Below are 11263 nucleotides of genomic sequence, written 5' to 3' on the forward strand. Positions count from 1 at the left end.
CTACCTTAACAGCACCTTCGGGATGTTGTCTCCTTGTGCCTTAAGGTATGACAATGAAAAGTCTTTACTCCTTATCTTTTCCCCTCAGCGTTCCCTTTTGGATGGCTGTTGGCAGACCACTGATACTGCTTTTCTTCCTCCTTTGTAAGAAGGATAGAAACTAGAACTATTCCCGTCTGTCATGTATGGACTTCTATCTTTGCAGTCCAAAGCTTAGAAGCAGCTGAAAGTATCAAATAAAGAGTCACTTGGCCTCATGGATTACCAAAACACTGGAGATAGTGATAAAAAACCTTGGGTGTATAACATTAATAACAGCGAAAATCACTGTTGCTTTTTTTGCTTTTATACCCTAGACTACTGTGGGCCATAATTTGGGACAGCAGAAAGTGGTTTGTCTACAGGTTTTCCTCTGTCTCTTCCTGGATTAGTCACCAGTAGTGTACTTTATCTTTTTGCCTTTGTTGCCTAGCACATTTAAGCCGAACCAAAGTAAAAGTCATTTAAGCAAAAGGATTTGAAGGAAACGGCAGAAAATTTGGACTACCCAAAGCACTACTGTGGCCTTTCATTCTCTGACAGAAGGAAGCAACACTTACTGACCATAATTGCTCAGGATGCAACTGTGTCAGTCCCAGCCAGTGCAGTACTATTTGTGCAGTAGTTTGCCTTTTCTCACCTAAAATCGCCTCACCAAGCCTTGGCTGGTGTTTACATTTAACCCTAATCTGAGGCTAAACTATGGCAGTTGTTCTAGACACAAAGGTTGAACTGAAAACAGATTTAATGAAACAACAAAACCGATACCAATGTCAGTATGAAGTATATAAAGTTATACTTAGCCCAGCAAAGGTACACCACTCACCCTGAACAGAACGGCAGTCCTCAAGAGAAGGAAGATGAGCAGGGTCAGAAGAAACCCAATTAGCAGCCAAATTGGGAAGTCCAAGAAGGAGGATCCCTTCTCACCAAAATTCCCCCTTTGCACCGAGTGTGATGTGCATGGTATGGAATGCACTGTGAGCCCACTGAGTAAGCTGTCCTGGCTGACTCAAAACAATTAATGTCCCTGCAGCCCATGGCTGGCCTGGGATTCTGTCCCAGCAAAACCAGGACAGATGGTTTGCCCCAGTAATGGTGCTCTTAAGCACTTTTTTATAGATGTAGTTTAATTAAAAGTTTTCAAATTATGTGATTCAAATGCAATAGTCACCACTCTCTGGATTATGCTATTAAGAATATGCTTTCGGTTTTCTAGTGTTTTATTCAATATATATAAACTAGAAATTCAGTCTTCACCCCCCAGTTTTTGTGTATCGGTGAAGTCATTCTTGTCCTTACAAATTCTGTACTGCAAACTACAATGTTTACACTTCTTTTAAGGATTCCTTATGAACTTGAATTTATTTATAAGGATATAAAAACCTGAACCACCAATGAGATTGGTGATCTCTAACAACTGCTGAAGATAAGTTTTTGCTAGAGTCAGTGGGAAAACAACTACAGGCCTGTGAAAAATAAAGTACTTTGATGTAATACTATACTGATTTCCCACAGTATTTAGTAATGTATATTGATATCTAATAATAAAACTCATGCTGATAACGGGAGTTAATATTTTTATATATCCTAGATATATATATATAAAGATTATTTGAAAGAAATAAAAATAACTAAGATGGAAACTAAGATGGAAAAATGTCATAGTTCTTTTTCACGTTTTTTTAATTCCTTTAATGAATATTTTACTAATGTTTTCAATAATAAAAGAAATGCAAAACTAATCATGGTCAAGCTGTTGCTGAGTATCAGAATGTAAAAAGAAAGAATCAAACAAGCTAATCCTACAGATATTTTAGGACTAAGCAACAAAGAATTTCATTTACTTCCAGTTCTATGAATCCCATTCTCCTATGGGATTCTGCAATGTGATCCCTATGTCTATGAAAATTAAAGTCCAAAGTTCAAATCCCAAAACTGGGATAAGTTTGTGGGTCAATACAATAAGGACATTCCTCTGATAAATGATCATCAGATATTCTACCTTCTCCTCAAAACCAAGATATGGATAGGAACCCAGTAATAATCTTTATTTTGTCAGATATTTTTAAGAATTCCTCATACAAATGAGTTCTTCATACAAAATACCATAATGAAATTCCCTTCTCATTTAAAAGACAGACATGACATCAAATGGCAAACAGGCCCAGATGATACAAAAGGAGAGGGAGCCTTTCAATCCAGCAGCCTGCAATATCGAATTTCACAGTTGTGTCTAAGAAAAGCCAAAGGTTTCCGGAGGGAAATAAAAACCATAAAACAGATGTGCACGCTGCTAACACAATTTATCGTGAGCTGTGCTGCTGTAACAAAATATCATGATTTATTCATATTTTCATTAATTGCGGGTGATTTTTCCTTTTTTCTTTTCCTTTCTTTGGTCCTAATAGCTATCTAGTACCTATCCTGAAAGCTTTACCAATTTTTAGCCAATGCTGTTATCTAAATAACACAAATAAAACTTAATCAAAATGCAGAGCCTACCTTTGTTTATTTATTTTAAAATGGTATTCTTCGTTAATGTAGTAATGTTATTTCTGAGGGCATCATACAAATCTATTTGCATCCCTACAGCTCCCTCAGAGATGTTTTTCTTAGGATGGATCTCAAACTGATTGAAATGACTGGTTTGGGGCATGTGTTTGTTTTGATGTACGTTTGATTTTCATCAAAACTGGACAAGTGTGATGCTTTTGTTCTGTGCTGTTTTGTTTTCACAGCAAAATATGCAAATACATGCACCAAATTGAACTAACCAGAGATGTGTTTATTTCTTGTTTTCTTAGAAGACTACGTGATGCATTAATATTTTCTTTTAAAGTCTTCCACTGTTTTTTTTAACTGTTACTAGGATTGCGGGTAGTTCTTCTTTCAGCATGAAGTGATCCATAGCATAACTGTCAATAGATGTGAGATGAATTAACTTAATTGAAATGTGACCTCTTTCCCTAGGAAGCCCAGTGAAGATGATCAGCAGCAGACCTTTTGAAAATAAATATCCAAGAATATGTATTTAGTTACGAATCACAGCCTGGTGCTCCTTACTGACTGAATAAACCCATCTATTCATAGTCCAAAATACTCTCATTCATCCCAACTCAACAATAATCTCATCTCAATATCTTTTTTTTTTTTTTTATCTGAACATTAGACTTTGCCATCAAAACATCTTTAAATGCACATCTCTTACCATATTACTGCTAAGGTTGCTGCTTTTTTTTTCCAGGTCAAAGCAGTTCCTCACATTTTTTTGTAGCAAGAAATAAACCCTGGATTCCAGAAAGCTAAATGCTCTGTAGCAGAATATGCACAAGTCCTTAGGACAAGATTTTTTTGATATCTGATATGTGTAGAGGCTCTGGCATATATATAATCATGTGGATTAGTTCAAACTAAAAGACCACACGGTCATTTTTATCAGAGAAGAGAACTGACAAAAAGGCTACACTGATTATTACTTCTCATAGTGTTTGTGAAAGGAGGGGAGTCTTATTGCTGTGGTTCTTCATTCAAATTTAATACTGAAATCTTAATTGCATATCTCTATATGTAATCATCCTCCTAGCTACTTTTACTATATTTTTGTTTCTTATAAGCAGGGTAATTTTCCAATCTCAGGACAAAGTAGAATTTTTAATATGCATCTCAGATTATTTTGTTCATTTTCTAACAATCCAGAATTATATTAGAAACTTTATCAGTAGAGGCAGAAGATAACCAAATGGAAAAAAAAAACCAAAACAAACTAGTTACATTATTTACCTCTGAAAAATAAAACCAGTATTATACGTGGAATCAAGGATTTATGCTAGTAAAGAAGAGCAAAAGGACAACGGGCATTTTACCCTTGACTCCCACAGAACAATGAATTCACAGGCAGATCATACAAGATGAGCAATGCTCAGACAGGAAAGCATGCAAATTCATGCTGCTAGTCTCTTTAAATAAAGCAAGCTAAGTCAGTATTGATAAACCCATCTGTTTGCTCAGCACAGGTGTGAAAATTTGCATGCTGTATTGGCGTTGAGAGTCTGGGCATACAGAATTTGAGAAGTGTAAGTCATATAAAGAATTTACACGTTAAAATCGTATGATATACACATTAAAGTCACACGATATACCTTACCAGAACACTGCTGCTGTGCTACCACTATGTCTTCTCTTACAATTTATACTGAGCAAGATATAGATTGTAAATATACAACAGTCATTGCTGCATGTCCATGAAAAATTGTTGCAGAGTGGGAGCCATTTGAATAGCTAGTTTGAAAGTAAGGCTGTTAGGGTAAATGGTAACACTTCTGATATGCTTTCCCATGAACTAACCTTCAGGCATTTACCCACAGTAATGAATTAGACATTCAAATAAAATACAGTTTTCTTCATGTCAGAAAGGGGTACCAAAAGACAGGCAGCTTTAAACTTTTCTCTTTCAGTAACATGAGTCCTTGGTATTTGCATTTTCCTGCTGCATATCACAACATATGTTGGGTGAAAAATAAACTGTGACTTTAGTTTGAAAAATACCCCAATTTCACAGAATTCTAGCTGTCCTTATCATGCCTAAACCTTCAGCAACACTGGTCTGTCTGGCAAGGCTTTCAGTGATTTTACTTTTCAGCTCAGTCTTTTCAAAGTAACTGCTCTACTTGAAGTTGGTGGCATGTTTCCATAGAAAGTGTCTGCTTCTGGGAGTCTGTAGTTACTACCAAGAACTGATATGCAGAAATGCTCTTGCTTATACTTGCTCCTATGGAGACCAAGGTCAATGATAAATCTTGTTCCTAGTGTTGGGGTGCTGTAAAGTAAAAGGCTGCACCTTTGGGAAAGAGCAAACAAGGGAGGTGACACTAAACTGAGCATTGAGGTATTGTGTTCCATGTACATCATATTTAGTATGAAACTGAGGGATCATGAGGGTCAAGCCCTCTTCTTCCTCAGGAGTCACCCAAAGCATAAGTCAGTACCTATATCCCAGTTAGTCTTTGGCCTTACACATAGAAAAAAACCCAAACAACCAAACAACAAACAAACAAACAAAACCCAAACAAGCCCAAACCAGGACAATCAGCTGACTGTTTTAAGGTGGGAGTGCCCAGGAATCATCATTCATCATCTGAAATTTCTTATCTCTGCACATCAGTCAATATGTCTGAATAATCTAAAAAACCAAACCAAACCAAACAAACAAAACAATAACCCCCCCCCCAAAAAAAAACCCTGTTTTTCTCCTTCACCTTATCCATACACTTTATTGCTAGTCACACTTTCTTGTTCTGTCTTGCCTTAAGTAGAAGAGACCAAGATTTGTGTCTTCCTTTGAGCTTGTACAACCTCTACCAGAAATCTTGCATCAAATGTCAGCTTTGGGTCACTGCTCTAGTTTTAAAGAAGTTATTTCTCCTTCACCCACAATGCTTGTGTGCAGTGCAGCTTCAGATCAGTCGCAGCTTCAGAGTAGCCACAGATTCAGACCCTCGTCCCCAAGCAGACAGAGAGCAACGACCTAGGCCAGTTTAAAAAGAAAATCCAATTTTTTGTACCAAAATGAAGGAACCCAAAGTCTCCATGCCAAAGCTCTGTTTCAGAAGACCAAACGACAGAAGTTTACGCTACTTTTTAAAATCCCATCTGGTAGGGGGAAAAAAAAAAAAAGGAAGAAAAAAGAATATATAAAAAACAATGATTGTCCAGAACAAAGCTCTCCAAGGGTTTTCCATCTCAATGACAGCCTCACTCACTATCTATTCTCAGCAGCCTGTCTCCCTTTTCTTTATGACTTTTCTGTAGGCTCATTTTCTGTTAAATTAAATTTTCCTACTCTTGTTATTGTTACTACATAAAATAAAAACCAAGGCAAATCTTTAAAGCAACCCCAAAAGCCTTACCTTCATCTGACTCACCCTTTTTCACAGGATGTCCTGATCTGGCAGTTACAGCCTGAGGAGCTGGTTTCAGATGTCCAGGCTCCTTCCCCTCCTTCCTGACTGAGGCTCTGTCTTACTCCAGCTTTACAGGTGTTGGATTGGTGCTGGTTGTGGGTGTCTCATATCATTCTGAGTCCTTTCACTTCATTTACAAAACACTGTCATGGACCCTATATAATACTACACACACCATATTTATAGCCAGACCTCCATGTCACTTATAGTAGCTCAGAAACACTTTTTTGTTTAGTGTTTTAATACCTACTGACACATTTGAAACAAGGTCTCATGAGGAGCTGAATAAAGTCTGGTTCCTACAGCCACATCAGCTCTTTGGATTCACTGGTATCTTCATACACTGAAGACACATGGACATCCTTCTTTCTCTCTCTCAGTGCATGATATTTTAAGAGTTATGTTTGAGACTGGTCAAAGATTGCCACACCAATTTGAGTACAAATGGCCAATGTATTTATGAAGTTTGGGTTAAAGGTGCATTATGGAGATGAAGCACATAATGGCATGTGTTTTACTTCTTTAGAAGAAAGATTTAAATAGTTCTTTGGTAATTTAGACATCCTGCTTAGGGAACCCAAAGAGTGAAGAAGCTAAGATGTCACCCAGTATGCTATTCAGTACAAGGTGCAAAATACAGAAAAAAAACCCCAACAATATCCAAAGATGAAAAGGAAAGCACACAGGAGCAGGCAACACTCGCTAAGAGACTACATTAATGACAACACTGAGACTGAACTGTAAATTGCACCACTTATTGTCAGTAGATGAAGCCAGGAAATTGGGTGTTCTGTAGAGCAGAGCAGGACCTCTGTAATCAGAATGGATAATCTAAAACATGTCAGTGCAAAGTGGAGAGGAGGAAGAGACTAGCTTGAGAAGATGGACGTTGTTCATTTCAGCTGTCAGGATGAGTAAGTGGAAATAAAAGAAGCTCTCAGCTTCACGAAATGCTCTTTCAAGTTCCTGACTAAAGGAAGAAGCATTTTGTTGCCTGGAAAGATGACCTTACCTGGGTCTTACCTCTCCTTCTCTTGCATAAGCAGGCTGAAGAAGAATTTTTAAAGATTCCTGCAATATTATATATCTGCCTTTTATAAGCATTGCCCATCAATTATTTTCAGGGAAGTAAATAAATGGAAGAAAGGCTGGGTACTTTCATTGCACCTTGATTAAATATTTACTGACTGTTAATTTGGTGATGCTTTAGAGCTAAAAATTATTACTTCAGGAGCAAGGCAGTAGAGTTTAAGGAGCTGAAATGTCTGCCTATGCCTATAGTCTTCAGGATCCTGTATGATCATACAGGTTTTTTAATCTCTGTCAGGAAGTTCAGAAAGTATCACACAATGATTAATGGTAAGATGCAGAGGTTTCTGATAACTGAATTCCAAGGATTGTAGTTGAAACCTGTTAGATGGCTATTAATACCTCCCTTGCCCTTGCTGTAACCCATTCTGACTGCAGATAAGTGTTGAAAAATTGCTGGCTTTACATATTCACCACTCATCTCTCTTCTCAGCAGGGTCACCATTTGAAGACCAGTTAGGCATTAATGAGAAGGTATCAATAGGTCAGGAACAGCTACATCCATAATCTTTTCCCTATCCACAATTCACTATGGTAGGTACTCTTGGAATGAGCGCAAAAAGGGGCATGTAAAAATGAAAGATAAAACATTCAGTCTCAAAGGTGTACAAAAAAGGACACAGACTGTTACATAGTGAAATCCATGCAGGAAGTTTGTTCTGCACTCAGTCTTAGAGACTTAATCCAAGGCTTCCCACTTGAAAAAAAAACCCCACACCTTTTTTCACTCTTAACTCAGAGAATACACATCCTGCTCAATCATGTAATGCTACAACAAAACAGGGTTAAAGAATGCATAATAGATAAACTTGCAGAACTCAAATGTGACTGCTCACCTTGCTAGGATAAGAAGGAAACAAAAAAGACATTTTCTTTCTTTTGGAAACTTTTCTGGTGAATCAGAACCCTAGTTCTCATTGTGCATTAGAGCATCATTTCTCTGCTGCTTTCAGAGGAGAAAGGCACTGCAAGGTCAGCTAATCTGTTTTTGATCAGAATGTCCATGCTATCAGTAAAGGTAGTCTCACAGATTGTGTTTGATGACTTCTCAAAAATACAGTCAGGAAGTTAGACAGGAAATATAAAAGTGGCAAAACATTTGAGTAGATATCTTTCAGGGTTATTCAAAAATGCCTCAGTTTCTAATCCCTGTTGATTACAATGTGATTTAGGCACATTTGCAATTAAGAATGTATCTGTAATTTTTTGGTACCTAAATACAATTCGAAATTTAGCTGTCAGAAGATACTTAAGATAAAAAAACCTTTCAATTATGTGTTTACATGATTATACCTCTAGTTGTTGTTCTCTGTTCCCACATTTAATTGAAATCATAACTTTATAGCTGGTTCAAAAAAAAAAAAAAGTGTGTGTTTGCATAATCCATAAAGTATTTTATTTTAAAATAGTAAATGCAGAAAGCAAGTGTATCTAATCCTCTGTAGTAGATTGTTATGAAAGTGCATAACCTGTAGCCTTTCTCTTTTTAGAACAGAATTTCCTGTGTCCTCTAACCATTCTTATAAGTGTTCTTCTGGAGAATCATGATATCTTCACATCAATAGTCCTCATGGAAGGATATTGTAAACAATATCAAATAAGGTGTTGCAGAGTTTATCTAATTAGTGCTTTTGCTGTCAATGTCAAAACCCATGCTGAGTCACTGTTAACTGATTGAGCTGACACAAGCAAATACATTAATTCATTTATGTGTAGTTGCTATAATTCTATGAAAACTGATGAATGTATTAAGTAGTAAATCCCTTATATGTCTGGCTCTCTAGGTACAGACCGATAATACTGATCATACTAACATGCTAATGATACAGAAATGCCTGTATATGACAAAATTATTGACTGACAGGGATATAAGGATATTATACTTACATGGTATAGCATTTAGATCACCTTTGGTGATTTTAATGTTTATCCAGAACTGGGGCTTGTAAAAGTCAAGATAAAGACATTTGGGAATTACAATGCAACATTGTCTGGTTTTCTGCTTACTCTTATCCAGAGAAGCCAACCCTGCATCATTATTGGTTTGCCTCTGTTTCACAGTATATATAGGCGTAGATGACTACATAAAATAATTGAGAACTTAGGCTCATTGTCCTCTTAAACAATAGGTCGTCTGAACACCAGTGTCAACAGATGGATTTGCGGAGATCACAGCAAAACTCTTGATGAAAAAGGGCAAAGATTTCATTTCTAGAGGCTCACTTTGATTTCTGTTCTTTTGTGGTGAGAAAGTGAGTAATGAAGCCTGTAGAAAGATGACATAGAACAAAGTCATAAAAAACTTATAAAAGTTGGCATGGTCTTTCTAGTTTGGAGCAGTGTTGATGAAATGAGCATTATCATGAACAGCATAGCTGGAATAAAAAAAAAGGGTAGTTAAATAAAGCTGATTAAATAATAATAGAAAGAGAAGAAAAACTTGCTGAAATATTGAATATGATTAGATTTATTTGTGAGAAAAATTAGTGCATGCACTTCAAAATATGCCTTTTGGAAGTGGCAGCAGCACTCCTGTTTCTAACAAAGTGTGAAGTGAAACATCAGCAAAACAGCAATATATAGGAAATGTAAGAGTTTTTTCAAAGATTTGAGAATTTTGTACTATGATTTAAAGAGCAGAAATACATATAAAATATATATTACAAAGTCTTACAGAAAGGATAAAAATAAGTTGATAGAGGAAAAATTAAACCTCTAGCTCAGAAGCAATTTTATAAATTATACACTTCATAAAGGCTTATAAGCAGAGAAGCAATCAAACAGAAATATAAGAAAATACAGAGCAAAATAAGTAAGGTGATGAAGCAGGTCATCATTGGAGGAATATCAGGAAGTTAGGATGGAAGGTTAATCATATTAACTTGAGCAACAAACACAACAAAGTCATAACCAAAAGGAGTGAGGCTGTTTAGGGAACATGATCTTACCCTGTGAGTGAGGCTATTCAGGGCATGATTTTACCCTTCAGATCAGATGCGTTTAAAGGCACTGTAGAACTGAGCAATGTGATTCTTCCAGCTCTGGTGGGCATTTACCAAAATAAAGAAAAACTAAGAGACAGTGGGGATGGTCTAGAGAGATGGCCTTTACTGCAGTGACATTCCTATAGCATTTCTGTTTGCAGTAGTCATTTCACAAAATAGTTTCCTAGAGGACAGGGAAGAAATTATTCCTCACATGGTGTTAATTTCTGCTGGGTTTGGATCACAGCATTACAATGGTAAGAGACTGGAAGGGATCTCCAGGAATCAACTAGTCCACCCCCACCTACTAAAGCAGGTTTGTTGAGGATGCACAGGAATGCATCTGGGCAGGTGTTGAAAGTCTCCAGAGAAGGAGACTCCACAACATCTCTGGGCAGCCTGTTCCAGTGCTCCGTCATCCTCACAGTAAAGAAGTTTTTCCTTGTGTTTAAGTGAAATCTCCTGTGTTCCAGTTTGTGTCTGTTGCCCCTTTTCCTATGACTGAGCAACACTGAAAAGAGCCTGCCCCCATCCTCTTGATCCCCAACATTTAGATATTGTAAGCATTGATAAGATTCCCTCTCAGTCTTCTTTTCACCAGAATAAAGAGGCCAAGGTCTATGTATTAATAAAGGCATGCAAAGTGTACATCAGTGTTTGTTAGTTTTCCAGATAGGTGGCTACTACAGTATCCATGGGATGTCCCAAAGGGTATACAGAGCTGCCCTCACAAACCTGAACAGGTTAAAAAAGCAGCCCATACATTGCAAATGAGGAAAGGTGAAGGTCAAGAAAGCAAAGTGACCCACACTGCAAGAAAGTTTGAGACTTTTTTTTCAGCACTGTGTTAATCAATGAGAATTAAAACTTCCATTAATTTTTTCCCCCTTGGTTAGGAACATCAACAAAGGAAATACAGTGATATTTTTGTGATAAGAATTAAGATCTCTAGCAACAGCCATCCATCCCCATTAACTTAATTCCCACCCACCTTAAGATGACATTTTGTGCCATAGATGACTCCCATTGCTCTCAAGTTGTTTTATATCACTACATTAGTCTACTAATTCACTAAAGATTTAAAGGTAACAGGTCTGACGCTGCCAAAAGCACCACGTGATACTTCCTGATACTCACCTAAATACAATTGTGCTGGAGAAAACCAGTGCCATCACCCATGGTGAATAT

The sequence above is a fragment of the Indicator indicator genome, chromosome 2 (assembly GCF_027791375.1).
Source record: "Indicator indicator isolate 239-I01 chromosome 2, UM_Iind_1.1, whole genome shotgun sequence".
In the NCBI taxonomy this organism is placed as follows: domain Eukaryota; kingdom Metazoa; phylum Chordata; class Aves; order Piciformes; family Indicatoridae; genus Indicator; species Indicator indicator.